We start from the raw sequence: 20973 nt of genomic DNA, 5'->3' as shown, positions 1-20973 counted from the left end.
GTGAATGGGATAAAGGGGTGGAAAAGGGGGATAAGGGGAGAGAGGGGAAGGTGTGTGGAGTAGAGGGGAGAGGAAGGGGAGGGAGAGTGAAGGGGAAGCTGAAGCTGAGTGATGGGTAGGGAGGCGAGTGAAAGGGAAGGAGAATGGAGAGGAGGTGGAAGAGGAGTGGAGTGGAAGAGGAGTGAAGAGAGAGGGAAGGGAGGGAAGGGAAAAGGGCAGTGAAGGGAAGTGAACAGGAGGGAGAAGGAGAAAGGGGAGTGAAGAGGGAAGGGAAGGGGAAGGAGAGTACAGGAGAGGGGAATGGGGAGTGAAGGGAAAGGGGAATGATGCAAGTGGGAAGGAGAGTGGAGGGAAGAGGAGATGTAGGAGAGTGGAGGATGAATGAAAGGGAAGCAGAGTCAAGAAAGATGTGAGGGCAGACATGGTGGTGAGGAGAGGGTGTGGAGCAGTGGGAGACACATGGTGAAGAACAGGGTGGGGAAAGGGGAAGGAGAGAGGGGTGAGTTGGAATGGAAAGAAGTAGGAGGAGGTCTGTGGTAGAGGATCACAGATGGATAGATTGACAGTGAGAGTGGGAGCTAAAGGGATTGGGAGAATGGGAAGTAAATGGGAAGTGGTACAGGACAAGCACAGAACAGAGTTTAAAGAATGAGATAGAGCATGGAAAAGGGAGGGTCAGTGAGAGGAATGCAGAGGTGGGTTGATGAGGGTTTCTGCTACACTTCTGGTCTCCCTGCTATTGGAAGAATGTTGTGAAATTTGAAAGGGTTCAGAAAAGATCTACAAGGATGTTGCCAGGGTTGAAGGGTCTGAGTTATAGGGAGAGGTCAAATAGGCTCGGGCTATTTTCTCTGGAACATCGGAGGCTGAGGGGTGACATTTATAAAATCATGAGGGGCATGAATAGGATAAATAGACAAGGTCTTTTCCCCAGGATAGAAGAGTCCAGAACTAGAGGGAACAGGTTGAAGGTGACAGGGGAAAGATTTAAAAAGACAGGGGACCAAGGGACCAACATTTTCATGCAGAGGGTGGTGTGTATGAAACAAGCTGCCAGAGGAAGTGGTGGAGAGTAGTACAATTACAACATTTAAAAGGCATCAGGATGGGTATATGAACAGGAAGAGTTGAGAGGAATATTGGCTAAATGCTGGCAAATGGAACTCAATTAATTTAGTATATCTGGTTGGCATGGACAAGTTGGTCCAAAGAGTCTGTTTCTTTGCTGTATATCTCTATGACATGGATGGGTAAGGTGTGGAAGAAGGGGAGGTAAGGTAAGTACAGAGGGGCAGATAGTGAGAGGAGGAATATCAGGGGGTGAGTGCAGAAGAGAGAGAGTGTGGGAGAGTAAAATGGCAGAGAGGAACAGGGGCTATGAGGCTATGAGATGGGGAGTGGGCGGGGGGGGGGGGGGAAGAGAGAGAGAGAAGTGGTGGGAGAGGGATTTGGGAGTTTTCACTACAGTTGTTTCAGCCAGAGTCATGTTACTGACCTATCAGTACACTGTCTTCCTGTGGTATAAATGTTTGTGATTGTTGAAAATTTGGTATTCTTGCATTTGTCCTGACAAGTGCAAGACAAAAGTTTTCAGCAAAAATGTTTCTCTTCTCAGCAATGTATTGGGTCATTAGAACAAACTCTCTCTCTCTGTCTCATGCTCACACACCTCATACACTCTCTCCCCCTTACACTTTTTGAAATAAACTTCCATTGTAGTTTGTTAGTTGATAAACACAGGACAGCATAGCACTGTTATTTCTGCCAAGGACATATCTGTGGCACAGGCCCTGTAAGTAGACATTCCTAAACATGCATACATGAGAACCTGTCGTGTTGAAATTTAACACAGCAGGGTTCAGCACTGAACTTTTAACACACTGCAGCATAACAGGCAACCTGCACAAATGGCAGCATACATGAGAACCTGGTAAGATTGGATCTTATGATCCAAATTCTGTTGTACCTCACTGGGGGAGTGCACTGAAAACCAAGGCTTGCTATTCCAGGAATTTTCGCATGGTTAAAGGTTTTGAGGATAATGCAGACCTCCCCAATTTACCTGCCTTTTTGACCCAGGTTGGCAGAAAACATAGATTCTTGAAGAAGGGTCACTGGACTCGAAATGTTATACTTGGTTCTCTCTCCATAGATGCTGCCAGACCTGTTGAATTTCTCCAGCAATTTCTGTTTTTGTTTCCAATCTTCAGCACCTGCAGGTCTTTGTTTTACTTTCACGTGGATCAGGTTTCTGCACTTTAATAATTTGTGTGCTCGGCTGAAATTTTGGTTAGAAGTAATTTAACTCAAAGTGTCAGCAAGTGTCATATATCATCAAACTGTATCCATATAATGTTGTAAGGCAACACATAGAAAAAGACAGACAAGGGTTTCTCACGTTGACGCGTATTGGCCTCAGTCGAACAGTGACATTTGTCTTGCACCAGTAAATTCATTCAAAGGAGATAGCTGCTGACAATTGTAGATCAGTACATTCCTGCCTAGCCAGACCACCCTTTAATGTAAAGGATGAATAATCCATCATGGTCATACATCAACTTAGATAGTTTTGAATTAACCTGTTCAGAGATGTTGTTATAAACTTCTGGAATGGGTGGGACTTCAACCAGGGTCTCCTGGCTTAGAGTCAGGAATACTACCACTGTGCTTACAACAACCCCAAGATTCCTGATGAAGGGCTTATGCCCGAAACGTCGAATTTCCTGTTCCTTGGATGCTGCCTAACCCGCTGTGCTTTAACCAGAAACACATTTTCAACAACAACCCCAAGTATGTCAGTATACTTTTAAGACACATGCTCATATCATCACCGTGTGACACCATGTGACCCAATAATGAAAAGGGTCGCCTATTCCATCTTATCCCGTGAGAAATGGCTTTGCAGAATTAACACATCACGCGTTTCCATGGACAATGAGAAATATCCAGCAAGGATCTGAAATGTTCTCAAAGACCAATGCAAGGTAAGTATTAACCTCAGAATTAACACACTCCAACTCAGGTCATAGGGCAGCAACACCAAGATTCTGTTGTGGGTGGCACAGTGGTTAGCACTGCTGCCTCACACGCCAGAGACCTGGGTTCAATTCCCAACTCAGGCGACAGACTGTGTGGAGTTTGCACGTTCTCCCTGTGTTTGCATGGGTTTCCTCCGGGTGCTCCAGTTTCCTCCCACAGTCCAAAGATGTGCGGGTCAGGTGAATTGGCCATGCTAAATTGCCCGTAGTGTTAGGTAATGGGGTAAATGTAGGGGTATGGGTGGGTTTCGCTTCGGCGGGTCGGTGTGGACTTGTTGGGCCGAAGGGCCTGTTTCCACACTGTAAGTCTAATCTGTAAGTCTAATCTAATTTTGTTGAGTTGTTTGTAGGGTGATGGTACAGCAGAGGGCAGGAACGTATTTCTTCCAGAGGAGCCGTGAGGGAGCTCACTGACATTAATCATTGTCTCTACCCCCCAATTAAAGTCCTTAGGAAGGATCTTTTGGCAGAAAAGGGACACATGATTGATACATTATCGAACCCTATAATTAATACAGCCCTATTTTGCCCAACCCAAATCAAAGATACTCAGATGTCCTTTCCCTGCTGATAGCGCTGCAGCTCACAGCACTTAGGCTGCAGATCCTGGCACTGTTTGAAAATGTTAAGGGTCTCTGCCTCCACCATCAACTCAGGCAGTGAATTCCAGACACCCAACACTCTTTGCATAAAAAAGTTTCTCCTCACGTCCCCTTTAATCCTCTGGCACTTAGCATGAATCTCTGCTACCTCAGGAAAGCAAACAATATTATCAAAGACTCCTCCCACCCCAGATATATTCTCTTCCCCCTCTTCCAACGGTCAGAAGATATAAAAGTTTGAAAACACGCACTAATATCTCTGCTATCGGGTTTTTAAAATTGGATTTGATGTATTATTGTCACATGTATTTAGGTATAGTGAAGGCAGATCACACTGTATAAAAATCGCAGGGTGATCGAACAGAATGAACAACACAAAGTTACAGCTGCAGAAGGTGCACCAGGAGCAAGGTCATTATTAAATTTAAGATTTGAAAAGTCCATTTGTTATGAAGATGTAGGGGTTCTGTACCTTTAAGCAGGTTGAAAAGCCATCAAGGACTTAGAGAAGCACAGAGAGTCCACAACAAAGTAACATTTGGTTCAAACAACTTGCGCAGAGTTGTGCTGCTTGGATACAAAAACAAATTCAAATTCAGCCAATCAGTTTAAATTATACCCCAAGATACCAAACTCCAATCAAGTTTGAATTTAGTATTTTGACAATATTAAAACCAATGAAATGATCCAATGTTTTGGGGTATAACTATCAAACGCTTTGAAGAGTTACCCAGAGTGGCAAAGAACAGCCAATACCAACAAGTCTACTTGCAGAAAGATCTGCTCTCTGAAAGGTACCTTCATCTATCAAAGACCTGGGAAGCAGAATCCCCAAGAAGAAGAAAAGAAGATAGAGGAAAATCTACATTCGGCAAAGCTATCTGGTTTTGAAACGTGATTTTTTTTTATAAATCATAATCTTGAGTTTTATCGGATTAGTAATGTAGAGGGGAAGATAAGAGGTAGGTTTAGAGAAAGGAGTTGTAAATAGTTGTTCATTAATTATTCTCTGTTAGACTTAAGGATTAAAGTTATTAATTTTTACTTTTAGGATAGTTCTTTACCTCTCGAATTTTAACAGATTACAGCATGGAGAAATCTTTTCTGTGTTGCTGGTTTAAATTAACAGAGGGGTTTACCCTATGTCATAACACATTCAGAAGTCTAATAACAGTGGCGAGGAAGCTGATATTAATGTGTTGGCCATAGTGCAAGGCAGGTGAATTGGTCATGCTAAATTGTCCATAGTGTTAGGTGTATTAGTCAGAGGGAAATGGGTCTGTGTGGTTTACTCTTCAGAGGGTCGGTGTGGACTTGTTGGGCTGAAGGGCCTGTTTCCACGCTGTAGGGAATCTAATCAATCTCAAATATGTTTAACCTTTTGTATCTTATGTCCGACAGAAGAGGTTGGAAGAGATTACTTTGGCTGCCTTTCCGAGGCAGTTTGAGGTGTTAGATGGGGTTAATGGATGGAAGGTTGGCTTATGAAAAGACCTAGGAGAAAGTGAGGACTGCAGATGCTGGAGACCAGAGTCGAGAGTGTGGTGCTGGAAAAGCACGGCAGGTCAGGCAGCATCTGAGGAGCAGGAGAAGGGCTGACGAAGCGTTTATGCCCAACTCGTCAATTCCTGTTCCTTGGATGCTTTCTGATCTGCTGTGCTTTTCCAGCGCCACACTCTTGACTTATGAAAGGACTTCTAATACATTAGAGTTGATCTTTTCCTGCACCTTCTCTGTAGCTGTAATGCTACATTCTGCATTCTGTTTTATTACCCTGATATACTTACATAAGGTATGATTTGTCTGTTAGCATGTAAAACAATACTTTTCACTGTATCTCAGTACATGTGACAATGATAAATTATACAAGACTGGATCTTGAACTCTCTGCCCAGGGAAACAGGTTCCTCCTGTCTACTCTATCTTTACCCTCATAATTTTATATACCCCAATCATGTCACCCCCTCAGCCTTCCCTGTGCTTAGGAAAACAATCCCAACCTCTCCAATCTTTCCTCACAGCTATAATTCTCCAGCTCTGGCGATATTTGAGGAAATCTTCTCTGCATTCTCTCTCTGAAGCAATTACATCCTTCCTGTATTATGGTGACCAAAACTGCACACAATATTCCAGGTGTCACTTCACTGGTGTCGTATACAGTTTCATCATTTTATCCCTACCTTTATATTCTTTACATCTGCCAATGAAGGAGAGCATTCTATGTGCCTTCTTTACAAGCTTATCTACCCGTACACTGTGCACTGTGCACTTTTTAAAAATTCATTCATGGAATAGGGACGTTGCTTGCCAAACCAGTATTTATTGCCCATGCCTAATTGCCCAAAGGGCAGTTAAGAGTCACCTGCATTGCTTTGAGTCTGCAGTCACATGTATGCCAGACCAGGTCAGGATGGCGAGTGGCTTGGAGGGGAACTTGCAGGCTTTGGCTGTTTCCATGTATCTGCTGCCCTTGTCCTTCTAGATGGAAGTGGCTGTGGGTTTGGAAGATGCTGTCTAAGGATCTTTGGTCAATTTCTTGTAGATAGTACATATTGCTGCTACTGAGCGTCAGTGGTGGAAGGACTGGATGTTCGAGAATGTGGTGCTAATCAAGGGGCTGCTCTGTCCTGGGTGGTGTTAAGCTTCTTGAGTGTTGTTGGAGCTGCCCCCATCCAGGCAAGTGGGGAGTATTCCACCAAACTCCTGACTTGTGTCTTGTAGATGGTGGGCAGATTTTGGGGAGTCAGGAGGTGAGTTACTCACCACAGTATTCCCAGCCTCTGACCTGCTCTTGTAGCCAATGTGTTTTCGTGGTGAGTCCAGTTGAGTTTCTGGTCAATGCTAACCCTCAGGATGTTGATAGTGGGGATTCAGTGATGGCAACTCCATTGAATGTCGAGGGGCTGTGTAGGATTGTCTCTTTTTGGTGATGCTCATAGCCTGGCATTTGTGTGGCGCAATTGTGACTTGCCACCTGGTAGCCAAAGCCTGGATATTGTCCAGATCTTGCTGCATTTGGACAAGGACAGCTTCAGAGTCTGAGGAATCGCGAATGGTGCTGGACATTGCTCCTCCATTACGCCTGTTCTTTATTCTTCTTTCTCTTTTTTCTCTCCCTCTCTCCTCCCTTCTCTCGGCCTCAGACACCTGGCTCCGGCCTCCGACTCCTGGCCTCCAAAGCACAGTCAGCATTTGCTGGCCTGAAGTGGCGCCACCGGTGGCTGGAGTGACACAGCGCAGTGTGGCAGACCACAGCCAGCAGTCAGTCAGACCACATGGAGGCCCCCAGGGTGGGTCTGCTGTGGAGAGCCCTTGGAGAGCGACTCGATGATTGTCTTTTTAACTTTTGTGTTTCTGACCTATGGTTACACTGTGTATTGCTGTAAAGTAATGTTTTCATTTCTCTAATCTGTAATCAAGGATTGTACCTGGGTACTCTCTGCCTAAGATGGTGCTGTTACTGGCAACTTACAACCTTTTACTGCACTCATTTAAGTATATGTGACAATAAAGCTAATTCACATTGTGTAATCATCAGCGAACATCCCCACTTCTGACTTTAGGATGCAGAGAAGGTCATTGATGAAGCAGCTGAAGATGGTTTGACCTAGGACACTACCCTGAGGAACTCCTGCAGAGGTATCCTGGAGCTGCAATGACTGACCTCCAACAACCACAACCACCTTCCTATGTGTCAGGTATGACTCCAATCGCCGGAGAGTTTGCCCCCAGATAACCATTGCTTCCAACTTTGCTACAGCTCCTTGATGCCACACTTGGTTGAATGCAGCCTTGATTATAAGGGCCATCAATCTCACCTCACCTATGGAATTCAGCTCTTTAGTCCATGAATCATATATTCTCTGGAATTTGAAGGAATGAGAGTCATAGTCATAGAGCCATAGAGATGTACAGCACGGAAGCAGACCCTTCGGTCCAACTCATCCATGCTGACCAGATATCTCAACCAGTTAGCACCCAGTCCATATCCCTCCAAACCCTTCCTATTCATATACCCATCCAAATGCCTTTTAAATATTGCAATTATACCAGCCTCCATCACTTCCTCTGGCAGTTTATTCAATACATCCTCTGCGACAAAATGTTGCCCCTTAGGTCTCTTTTATATCTTTCCACTCTCACCCTAAACCTATGCCCTCTAGTTCTGAATTCCCCCACCTCAGGGAAAAGACTTTGCCTATCTACCCTATCCATGCCCCTCATGATTTTATAAACCTCTATAAGGTCACCCTTCAGCCTCCGACGCTCCAGGAAAAACAGCCCCAGCCTATTCAACCTCTCCCTCTAGCTCAAATCCTCCAACCCTGGCAACATCCTTGTAAATCTTTCCTGAACCTTTTCGAGTTTCACAACATCCTTCTGGTAGGAAGGAGACGAGAATTGCATGCCATATTCCAACAGTGTCCTGTACAACTGCAACACGACCTCCCAACTCCTGTACTCAATACTCTGACCAATAAAGGAAAGCATACCAACACCTTCTTCACTATCCTATCTACCTGTGACTCTGTTTTCAAGGAGCTATGAACCTGCACTCCAAGGTCTCTTTGTTCAGCAACACTCCCTAGGACCTTACCATTAAGTGTATACGTCCTGCTAAGATTTGCTTTCCCAAAATGCAGCATTTATCTAAATTAAACCCCATCTGCCACTCCTCAGCCCATTGGTTCATCTGATCAAGATCCCGTTGTAATCTGAGGTAACCTTCTTCACTGTCCACTACACTTTCAATTTTGGTGTCATCTGCAAGCTTACTAACTATATCTCTTAAGCTCACATCCACATTATTTATATAAATGACAAGAAGTAATGGACCAGCAACAATCCTTGTGACATTCCACTGGTCACAGGCCTCCAGTCTGAAAAACAACCCTCTACCACCACCCTCTGTCTTCTATCCTTGAGCCAGTTCTCTATCCAAATGGCTATTTCTCCCTGTATTCAGTGAGATCTAACTTTGCTAATCAGTCTCCCATGGAGAACATTGTCGAACGCCTTACTGAAACCCAGAAAGATCGCGTCTACCACTCTGCCCTCATCAATCCTCTTTGTTACTTCCTCAAAAACCTCAATCAAGTTTGTGAGACATAATTTCCCATGCACAAAACCATATTGACTATCCTTAATTAGTCCTTGCCTTTCCAAATACATGTACATCCTGTCCCTTCAGATTCCCTCCAACAAATTACCCACCATCGATGTCAGGCTCACCGGTCTATAGTTCCCTGGCTTGTTCTTACCACCTTTCTTAAACAGTGGCACCACATTTGCCAACCTCCAGTCTTCCGGCACCTCACCTGTGACTATCGATGATACAAATATCTCAGCAAGAGGCCCAGCAATCACTTCCCTAGCATCCCACAGAGGTCTAGGGACCACCTGATCAGGTCCTGGGGATTTATCCACTTTTATGCATATTAAGACTTCTAGCACTTCCTCCTCTGTAATATGGACTTTTTCAAGATGTCACCATCTATTTCCTTACATCCCATGTACCTCTCCACAGTAAACACTGATGCAAAATACTCATTCAGTATCTCCCCCATGTCTTGCAGCTCCACACAAAGGCTGCCTTGCTGACCTTTGAAGGGCCCTATTCTCTCCCTAGTTACCCTTTTGTCCTTAATGTATTTGTAAAAACCCTTTCGATTCTCCTTAACTCTATTTGCCAAAGCTATCTCATGTCCCCTTTTTTCCCCTCCTGAACCCAGTCCCATGTTCCTAACCATGCCCTGAGTTCATCTGCCTTCCCTGTTAGGTCCCTTGTATTGAAATAAATGCAGTTTACTATATCAGTCCTACCTTGTTTTCTGCTTTGTCCCTGCCTGCCCTGACTGTTTGACTCACTTCTGTTTTCATCTGTACCAGTCTCAGATTGATCCCTTTCCTCACTATCTCCCTGGGTCCCACCCCTCCATCTTACTAGTTTAAATCCTCACGAGCAGCTCTAGCAAATCTCCATGTCACTATATTAGTCCCCTTGCAATTTAGATGCAATCCGTTCTTCTTATACAGGTCACTTCTACCCCAGAAGAGATTTCAATGATCCAAAAAGTGAATCCTTCTCCCATTCACCAATTCCTCAGCCATGCATTCATCTGCTCTATCCTCTTATTTCTACCCTCACTAGCTCATAGCACCGGGAGTAATCCAGGTATTACCACTCTCGAGGGCCTCCTTTTTCAATTTCTGCCTAACTCTGTAATCTCCCTTCAGAATCTCAACCTTTTCTCTTCCAATGTCGTTGGTTCCAATGTGGACAATGACCTCCTGCTGGACCCTCTCCCTCTTGAGAACATTCTGCACCCTCTGAGACATCCTTGATCCTGGCACCAGGGAAGCAACATACTATTCTGATTTTTCACTGCTGGCCACAGAAACATCTGCCTGTACCTCGTACAAGAGAGTCCCCAACAAAATTGATCTCTTGAAACCCAACATACTTCTCATTGCATTAGAGCCAGTCTCAATACCAGAAACTTGGCTGTTCATGCTACATTCCCCTGAGAATCCATCACCCCCTACATTTTCCAAAATAGCATACTTGTTTGAAATGGGGATAGCCGCAGAAAACTCCTGCACTACCTGCCATCTCTTACCTTTCCTAGAATTTCTCCCTTTCTATAACTGCAGTCCATCACATCCCCTTGCTCTTGTAAATTCCTCACTGCGTCTAACTGTTGCTCCAACCATTCCATTCGATCTGACAGGATTCATAACCAACAGCATTTGTTGCAGGTATAATCCTCAGTAACACATAAACTCTCCCTAAATTCCCACATCTGACAAGAAGAGCATACTAAGGGCCATTTTTGCTTCTTCCAATCTGCAGACCCAGAAAATAGCCCTGTCTTATTCCTCTGCAAAACACTGCTCCACTTAATACTTTTGGCTTATATTTTTAAGTTTAATCAAGAGACATAACTCAATAAAATATATAATCAAGAAAGAAACCACTCTATTCACTACTGCAGACTTACAGCAAGGCCCTAAGTCCACTCTTAAAATTATTTACTTATCTGTCTCTCTGCCATGACCTCTCCCAAACAGGTCCCTCCAAGATCAATTATGAATTTCACTTCTGGTAAATTTTCCCAGACGCACTCTGATGTCCAGCGATACATGAATTCAACACCAAAGGCAGTAACTGCGCAGGTTCACTGCTGTGTCAGGGAGCAGTGTGCGTTTCTTTCTCTCTTTCTCTCTCTCTCCCGCAGTGACCTCACCATGTGCTTAATTTGTCTGTTCCTCTCCCTTTTAAAAGTGCCATTGTTTTGACTTTTTTTTTCTCCCAAGTCCAAAACAATGCAACAACATATAAAAAAGTAATTGTTGCTCCTGGAATTCGAGGAAATCACCTCCAATACCTAAAATCCTCAAAAAAGAGGCAGCCTGTTACAGCCAAAAATTTTTCCTGTCCTCCATCTTTGATTACCCAGAATTTATTTCAATGCAAGGGGCCTAACAGGGAAGGCAGATGAACTCATGGCATGGTTAGGAACAGGGAACAGGGATATCATAGCAATTATAGAAACATGGCTCAGGGATGGACAGGACTAGCAGCTTAATGTTCCAGGATACAAACGCTACAGGAAGGACAGAAAGGGAAGTAAGATAGGAGGGGAAGTGGCGTTTTTGATAAGGGATAGCATTACCGCTATGCTAAGGGAGGATATTCCTGGAAATGCATCAGGGAAATTATTTGGGTGGAACTGAGAAATAAGAGAGAGATGATCACCTTATTGGGATTGTATTATAGACCCCTAATTGTCAGGTAAATTGAGAAACAAATTTGTAAGGAGATCACAATTACCTGTAAGAATAATAGGGTGGTTATGGTAGGGGATTTTAACTTTCCAAACATAGACTGGGACTGCCATAGTGTTAAGGGTTTAGATGGAGAGGAATTTGTTAAGCATGTACAACAAAATTTTCTGATTCATTATGTGGGTGTACCTATCGGAGAAGGTGCAAAACTTGACCTACTCTTGGGAAATAAGGCAGGGCAGGTGACTGAGGTGTCAGTGGGTGACCACTTCAAGGCCAGCGACCATAATTCTATTAGTTTTAAAATAGTGATGGAAAAAGATAGACCAGATCTAAAAGTTGAAGTTCTAAATTGGAGAAAGGCCAATTTTGACAGTATTTGGCAAAAATTGTCAAAAGCTGATTGGGGGCAGATGATTGCAGGTAAAAGGACGGCTGGAAAATGGGAAGCCTACAGAAATGAGATAATGAGAATCTTGAGAAAGTATATTCCTGTCAGGGTGAAAGGAAAGGCTGGTAGGTGTAGAGAATGCTGTATGACTAAAAATTGAGTGTTTAGTTAAGTAAAAGAAGGAAGCATATGTCAGGTATAGAAAAGGTAGATCAAGGCATTTAAGGGTTTAAAGGGGATTGACAAAGTAGACATAGGATGTTTCCTCATGTGGGGCAATCTAAAATGAGAGGTGACAGGTCTAAGATTAGGGGTAGCAGATTTAAAACAGAACTAAGGAGAAGTTATTTTTCTCAAAGGGTCATGAATCTGTGAAATTCACCAGCCCAGAGTATATGGATGTTGGGAGGAGATAAACTGCTTTTTAATTATGGATTAAAAGAATTATAGAGAGTGGGCAGGAAATTGCAACTGAGGCTGAGATGCGATCAGACATGATCATATCAAATGGCGAGGAGCTTAATGGCCTCCTGATGTTCCTAGTTCCATGTTCTAATGTTCCTTTTACATATCCCATCATTAAAAGGCTTTCTGCTACCATGTTCAAAACTATTATGTTCCTATTCACACACAAACCATTGAAATACATTATTAGCAAACTTCTCTACCCTGATAAGCAGTGAAGGATTTTGTCAGATCCAAGTCAAGTCACCATCCATTTCTTTCCTACTTTATTATTATGAACGCAGCTGCTGTTATTACTGGAACACATAAACTGGAACTCCAAACAGCTTCTCCTCTGGGTTATTAACCACATTAGCTTAAAAGTACTCAGTTTTAAGTAACCTCTTCAGGGTTTGATCCTAACACTTTTATTCTATGACTAACACTATCTTTTCACTCTAAGGTAACCTAAGTCACTCCATCTATCCCTTCTCAGGAACACTGGTCTGTACAACTATCCACATCCAAACATTTCGTAAGTATTCATAATATTTCAAACACTGTAAACTGAAAAGTCTCCCTGTTTTCCTTAAGCGTAAATGAAACAAATTTCAGAAGACTCTAATAAAACTTGAGCCCCCATTATTAACTGGAGAATGAAAGGAAAGATGGTGTGAAACTTGAAAGGGTTCAGAAAAGATTTACAAGGATGTTGCCAGGATTGGAGGAATTGAGCTATAGGGAGAGGCTGAACAGGCTGGGGCTGTTTTCCCTGGAGCGTCGGAGGCTGAGGGGTGACCTTATAGAGGTTTACAAAATTATGAGGGGCATGGATAGGGTAAATAGACAAAGTCTTTTCCCTGGGGTCGGGGAGTCCAGAAGTAGAGGGCATAGGTTTAGGGTGAGAGTGGAAAGATATAAAAGAGACCTAAGGGGCAACTTTTTCACGCAGAGGGTGGTACGTGTATGGAATGATCTGCCAGAGATGTGGTGGAGGCTGGTACAATTACAACATTTAAGAGGCATTTGGATGGGTATATGAATAGGAAGGGTTTGGAGAGATATGGGCCGGGTGTTGGCAGGTGGGACTAGATTGGGTTGGGATATCTGGTCAGCATGGACCGGTTGGACCAAAGGGTCTGTTTCCATGCTGTACATCTCTATAACTATGACTAAATAGCGAAGGTTAAGAAAGGACAGCTAGAAATCCCCAAGAAATTTCGTTTTAGATCAAAAGGGATAGTGCTGAAGTTGGGAGGGAGAATTGAAGCAATAAGTGTTGCCATTATTAAAAAATGGGACCCTTTCATTCAGAATCCTGGAAATTGTGTGGAAAGCCCATGAGATTTACTTGGGTTCATAGAGAGGGGTCTGTAAAAGGAGCGCAAATGCTGTAACTTATGAAACTGAAGACAGGCACAGCTATGAATATAAGAGAGGTGAAGAGGGTAGACGAGTGATAAAAGGATTTTTGTTGAAAGGAACGGTAAACACTTTACTCTTCAAATCATACACCAAAACCCATAATTAGAGGGAAGGGTCACTCAACCCAAAACATTACCTCTGATTTCTCTCCACAGATGCTGCCAGAACTGCTGAGCTTTTCCAGCAATTTCCATTTTTGTTACTCAATTTTTTTTTGCTGGGGAAAGACAGCGCTGAACCTTACATTTTTTTGGCAAAGTGACAGCAGTTTTTTGGAGTGCTTTTCACTGTATATGGCGAGATCTCTCACTTCTTCTGACTAAATCCAAGTCATTGGCTACCTACCTGCTCCTATGCTGTCCCTCTCACCCAATTCGAGCACAATCTTTCCTTGTCCCGTTCCAGGAATAACTTGTCATTACTGGAAGGTCTCAGAACTAATCGGCATTCCCGAAATCCATGAAATGCTGTTGAGCACCCAGAGAGGCTACTTTGGAGCTGCCCAAACAGTTCCTGGTCTTTGCCTTGGAAATGGCAGACAAGGGGAAATTGGCACCCTGATTTACAGGTAAGGATTTGTAAGCGCAGAGGCAGTATGTCCTCTTCCCTCAGACGCACTAGAGGAGGCCACAGCACCCCACCATGCCAGCCAGGTCTGAGTTTCCACTCAGTTCAGCAGTCATTAATCCAACAATTTCCAGGCTTGGGCTGACAAGTAGCAAGTTATATTCGTGCCACACAAATGCCAGACAATGACCATCTCAAATAAGAGACAATCTAATCACCACCCTTTGACATTTGGTGGTGTAGCCATTAGTAAATCCTCCACAATCATCATTCTGGGGCTTACCATTGATCAGAAACTCAATTGGACTCGCCACTTAGGGCGGCATGGTGGCTCAGTGGTTAGCATCGCTGCCTCACAGCGCCAGGGACCCGGGTTCGTTTCCTGCCTTGGGCGACTGTCTGTGTGGAATGTGCACATTCTCCCCGTGTCTGCATGGGTTTCCTCCGGATGCTCCGGTTTCCTCCCACAATCCAAAGATGTGCAGGTCAGGTGAATTGGCCAAGCTAAATTGCCCATAGTGTTCAGTGCATTAGTCAGGGGTAAATATAGAGTAGGGGAATGGGTCTGGGTGGGTTACTATCCAGAGCGTTGGTGTGGACTTGTTGGGCTAAATGGCCTGTTTCACACTGTGTAGAGAATCTAATCTAATATAAATACAATGGCTACAAGAACAAGGTGAGAGGTTGGGAATACTGCAGCGAGTAACTCATCTCCTGACTCCCCAAAGTCTGTCCAGCATCTACAAGGCTTAAGCCAGGACTATTATAGAATACTCCCTACTTGTCTGGATGTGTGCAACTCCAAGAATACTCAAGAAGCTTGACAGCATCCAAGACAAAGCAGCCCTCTGGATTGGCACCACATCCTTAGGCATCCGTTCCCTCCATCACCAATGCTCAGTAGCAGCAGAGTGTACTATCGACAAGATGCTCTGCAGAAATTCATCAAAGACCCTCAGACAACACTTGCCAAACCACAATCACTTCCACCCAGAAGGAGAAGGGCAGCAGATACATGAGAACACCATTTCCTGCAAGTTGCCTTACAAGACATTCACCATCCTGACTTGGAAATATATCGCTGATACGTCAATATGGCTGGGTCAAGATCCTGGAATTCTCTTCCCACAGGGCATTGTGGATCAACCCGACAGCACATGAACTGCAGCAGTTCAAGAAAGCAACTCACCAATACCTTTTCAAGGACAATAAGGGACAGGCAATAAATGCTGCTCCAACCAGTGATGCCTATGTTCCATGAATGAATTTTAAAAATGCATGGAAGAATACCCAGCAATTTAGGAAGAAAGTCAATGACTTTGCCCACTCCACCAGCATAAAAGCTAACACCTTCTCCCAGACACCTCACACTCACTCTGACTCTGTCACTGTACCCATGTCCCACCTGGAGCTTACGTTTGTTGCCGTCACCATGGCAACACTTCATTAGTAATTTGCTCTGCTGACCAGGAAAGTTGCCTCAAAGCCCAACAGATGCATAAATGTCACAGTGATTCACTCGGCATCAGGACAGGCATCACCAGACTTCTCATCCAATTCTGACAGGAATCCCAAATAGCCCACAAAGTGCAGGCCCCTGTAGGATTCCATCCAGAACCTCTTCCAGAGAGCACATTGAAAGCCGAAGGCTTCATAAATGGAATTTGTGGAGAGTGTATATCTGTTCCTTTTTATGCAAAGTACCCCTTAGATGTGACATAAATTTATGGAAAGGCTTTCTCAAAAATTACATGTGGATGGCATTGACTAGGCAATAATTTGGCAGAAATGATTACTGTAGCTTTACTTATAATCAAAGAAAGATCAAGTTATGTTAAAGATGTGCAACAGTTACCGGAACAACTTTTTCATTATGCATACTGGTCGGTTAAAGTTAATTCTACTTTTTCTCCACAGATGCTGCCAGACTTACTGAGTTCCTCCATCAATTTCTGTTTCTGTTTCTGTTTCGATTTTCAGTATCCACTTTTTTTTTGTCAAACTTTTTTTTAGATTAGACTTACAGTGTGGAAACAGGCCCTTCGGCCCAACAAGTCCACACCGACCCGCCGAAGCGAAACCCACCCATACCCCTACATTTACCCCTTACCTAACACTACGGGCAATTTAGCATGGCCAATTCACCTGACCTGCACATCTTTGGGAGGAAACCGGAGCACCCGGAGGAAACCCACGCTGACACGGGGAGAACGTGCAAACTCCACACAGTCAGTCGCCTGAGTCGGGAATTGAACCCGGGTCTCTGGCGCTGTGAGGCAGCAGTGCTAACCACTGTGCCGGCCATTCTTCCTTTCTTTTCATCCAAGATGGATTTTCTTCTACTTGGTTTTCTCTTTAGCCTTTCATGAGATGTTGGCTTTACTGACAAGGCCGGAATTTGTTCCCCAAACTCTTGTGTGCTTGAACGGAACGGCTTGCTAGGCTATTTCAGAGGGCAGCTGAGAGTCAACCACATTGCTGTGGCTCTGTAGGCCAGAACAGATAAGGACTGCATCAGGATGTAATGTGGAAAATATGATATTGTTCATTTTGGCTTAACAAGGAAGTATATTATCCAAATGGTGATGCAGAGGGATGTGGACATCCTCATGCATGAGCTGCAAAAGCCTAGTATGCAGGTACACAAGCAATTAGGAAACCCAATGAAATATTCTCATTTATTGTAAGGGAAATCATAAATAATGGTAAGAAGGTTATGCTTCAGTTACACAAGGATTGTGGCACCACATTTGAGCTGAAGAAGCTGAACAGGCTGAGGTTGTTTTCCCTGGAGCTTCAGAGGCTGAGGGGTGACCTTACAGAGGTTTACAAAATTATGAGGGGCATGGAGAGGATAAATAGACAAAGTCTTTTCCCTGGGTGGGGGAGTCCAGAATTAGAGGGCGCAAGTGTAGGGTGAGAAGGGAAAGATATAAAAGAGACCTAAAGGGGCAACTTTTTCACGCAGAGAGTAATGCATGTTTGGAATGAGCCACGAGAGGATGTGGTGGAGGCTGGTACAATTGCAACATTTAAGAGGTATTTGGATGGGTATATGAATAGGAAGGGTTTGGAGGGATATGGGCCGGGTGCTGGCAGGTGGGACTAGATTGGGTTGGGATATCTGGCCGGCATGGACGGGTTGGACCAAAGGGTGTGTTTCCGTGCTGTACATCTCTATGACTCTATGACACCTGTAGAAATGTGTATAGTATTGATCATTTTATTAACGGAAGGATGTAAATGTTTTTGAAGCAGTTTGGGGAAGGTTTTCCAGACTAATACCTGTAAATGGCTAATTATCTTTTGAGAAAAGATCTGACAGACTAAACTCGTACCTGTTGGAATAAAGAAAAGTGACTTGATTAAAACAAATACGTTTTTGAGGTGTCTTGACTAACATAGATATTGAGAAGATGCTTCCTGCTAAGAGAGGATCTAGAACCAAGGATCAATTTTTAAAAATAAATGTTCATCCAGTTAAAACAGAGTTAACATCGGCTTTTCAATGAGATCACCTCTCATTCTTCTAAACTCCAGTGAGTAGAGTCCCAACCCTGTTTAAGTTTTGCTCATGAGGCACTCCCTCCTAACAGTTCAAAACAATTCTGAAGAAAGGTCACTGAGCCCAAAACGTTAACTCTGATGTCTCTCCACAGATGCTGCCAGACCTGCTGACTTTTATTTTTTCACAATTTCTGTTTTTGTCTCTATGTAAACTGTTTGTATCCCTCTTGCAATGTGCCTTTCTGCCTATTTTTGTGTCATCTATAAACCTAACTACAGTCCATTCACTTCCTTCCTTCAGGTCATAATCATCGAATCCATGCAGTGTAGAAACAGGCCATTTGGCCCAACAAGTCCACATTAACCCTTTGAACAGTAACCCAACCAGACCCAATTCCCCCACCCTATTACTCTACATTTACCCCTAACTAATGCAACTAATCTACACATCCCTGAACTCTATGGACAATTTAGCATGGCCAACTCACCTAACCTGCATATATTTGGGCTGTGGGAGGAAACTGGAGCACCCAGAGGAAACCCCACACAGTGTTACAACACTAGGTAAACCCTCCTGCTAAATTTAAAACCAGCAAGACAGAAAAGATTTATCCCATGCAGTAATCTGTAAAAATTCAAGTGGCCAAGAACTATGTAAAGTAAATATTCACAACTTTACTTCTTAAAGTATAACCAAGAATAATTAACTAACCACTATTTACAATTTCTTTCTCTAACATACCTTTTACCTTCTCGTCTATAATACTAGTCTGATAAAACTCCCAATTTACAAAGTCACATTTCTTAAGGCAGTTTTCGTTCTTCGTTCCAATCTTCCTATGTCTTCTTTTCTTCTTAAGAATTTCTGCATCACAGATTGAAACGGTACCTTTTTAAGAGAACCATTTTTCAGGCAGTCTGTTTACATGCTGGGCTTGTCAGTTCTGCGCTCAACTGTTCAATTTTCCCCAGTCTTATACCCTCAAAGCACCTGATTGTGTCATTGGCTTTTAATATTGTCAATATGCTCAATTCAAACTGGATTGGAATTTGATTTTTTTCTGGGGCATTATTTAAATAGATTGGCTGAATTTTAATTTGTTTTTGTCTCCAGGCAACGAGCTAATCAAGTTGTTTGACCAAGTGTTATGTTGTTACCTTATTGAGAACACTTGGTGCTGTGTCCGGTAGTTCTACTGCGTTTAACTCTCTTAAAGTACACCCACATCTTCATAACAGCAGACACGAAGAGAAACTCCACACAGACAGTCATCTGAGGCTGGCCTCATACCCTGGTGCTGTGAGGCAGCTGTGATAACCAATTGAGCTACCATGCCACCCTGCCGCCCATGAAGAAGTGAAAGGTCAGGAATGACACACCAATCATTGCAGGGGTGCAATGCAGAATGAGAGCAGCAGAGACAATCAAACCAATCACTGAGCCAGCAGTGCGAGGTGCAGAGCTTCCAAGTCACTCTCAATCACAGCTGAACGAAGGCTAGAGCTATCAGGAAACACACTTTTGGCTGAAACCTGGAACTGAACCTAGGACCTTTAGATCTTAAATCTAAGACTCTCCCAACTGAGCTATCTTGTAAACAGCTGCAGTCCAGCACTGATCCCTGTGAATTCCCACTAGCTATAGTCACCAAGCTGAAAAAGAACCCCTTCACCCCACTTGCTATTCCCTGCCCATGAGCCAATCCTTTATCCATCCCAATATATTACCTCCAACAACCTTTTGTGAGGGACCTTGCCAAATGTCTTCTGGAAGTTCAAATACAGCACATCTACTGTTTCTGTTCTAACTATTCTGGTTGAGACTTCCTGAAAAAAATCTCTAATAAACCAGTCAAACACAATTTCTCTTTCATGAAGCCATGTTGACTCTGTTTGATTTGATTATGATTTTCCAAATGTTCTGCTATTACTTCCTTAATAATTGATTCCAATACTTTTCCAACAACAGATGTTAAAATAATGGGCCTGCAGTTACTCGCTTTTTGCCTCCTCCCCCACCACCACCACCCCGTGCAGGAATGTATCAACATGCATGTGTTTTCTTGTATTCACTTTAATCAGACCTTAAAGAACCAGTTAAGCACTTTCAGACTAAAAATACACTTGACGCTGCGAGCAGGGTCTGAGTTAAATGTTCAAGAAGGAAAAAGCACAGATGCAAGACCCTGAGTGAAGAATTCCCGAACACCACAGCTGGAGAGCTGGATGCTACCTTCCATTTAACAAGACCGAAACATTCTGCACCGACAGACTGTGTATGTCCTCTTGTGTCAGTGAATGATCCACCACTGTCACAGTTATGTTAATTCTTCATCTAACTAACTAATGTATCAAAGGAGTAACTGTTTAATTGTTTTAAGTTTAAGAAACTGTGAGAAGCAGTGGTCTTTACATGAAGTTATCATGTCACTGGGATGTTCAAAGATTCAACTGGTAGACAGTTTAATGGAAAAGATAGAATCATTGGCAGTGGGAGCTGTAATGGAAATTGTAGAAATATGAGATGGTAATTATGAGTGTGATAGGTTTTCGCTAGAGGTTATGAAACTGAGTTAGAAACTGTCCAGAATAATTTAGCTTACAGAGCTTGTTTGTGCGCTTTGCAGTTGGATAGGGAAGATTAAAAAAAACCCGTGGGAACCTGCAAAAGAAGGGCAGGATAGAAATGATTACCAACAGGAAAGCATTGCACCTTTCATGTATAGTAACAAGGAAAAGATAGTGGGTAGCCCCAATATTGTGACTGGATGCATTGGATGTTGATGTTAACACTGATGATGAGATCGACAAATCAAAACATGCCAGACAGATAGCTGTGAACAGCCTGTGTCTGGGACTGTTATCTTGCAAGGCAAGGCAGGTGACCTTGAGAATGGAGTTAGCAGAATTTCCTCAACTGTTCCATCCCTGCATAGTGAGACAAAGTCAATGTTACTCAGGAGCTGGAAGTGGCGGACAAAGGAGTAAGACCCTTAGGCACAATTAAGGAAGAGATCAAAACGTTCCTTTCCCCCAGTGAAGTTAAAGAAGCTCTCTGTGAAAATTGGGTAATGCTCCCCAGTGAGTTCCCATGACAGTTACAAGGAGAGCTCTCTTCCATTTGACTGAAATCAGCTCTAAAACAAGTAGCCTGAAAGCATCATGGGTTCAAGACTTTCAAATCTTATTCCATTGAAAACTTTAAAAAGTG

Source organism: Hemiscyllium ocellatum, chromosome 5, assembly GCF_020745735.1.
Source record: "Hemiscyllium ocellatum isolate sHemOce1 chromosome 5, sHemOce1.pat.X.cur, whole genome shotgun sequence".
Taxonomy (NCBI): domain Eukaryota; kingdom Metazoa; phylum Chordata; class Chondrichthyes; order Orectolobiformes; family Hemiscylliidae; genus Hemiscyllium; species Hemiscyllium ocellatum.
The sequence above is the reverse complement of the archived record's forward strand: the minus strand, read 5'-3'. Positions refer to the sequence as shown.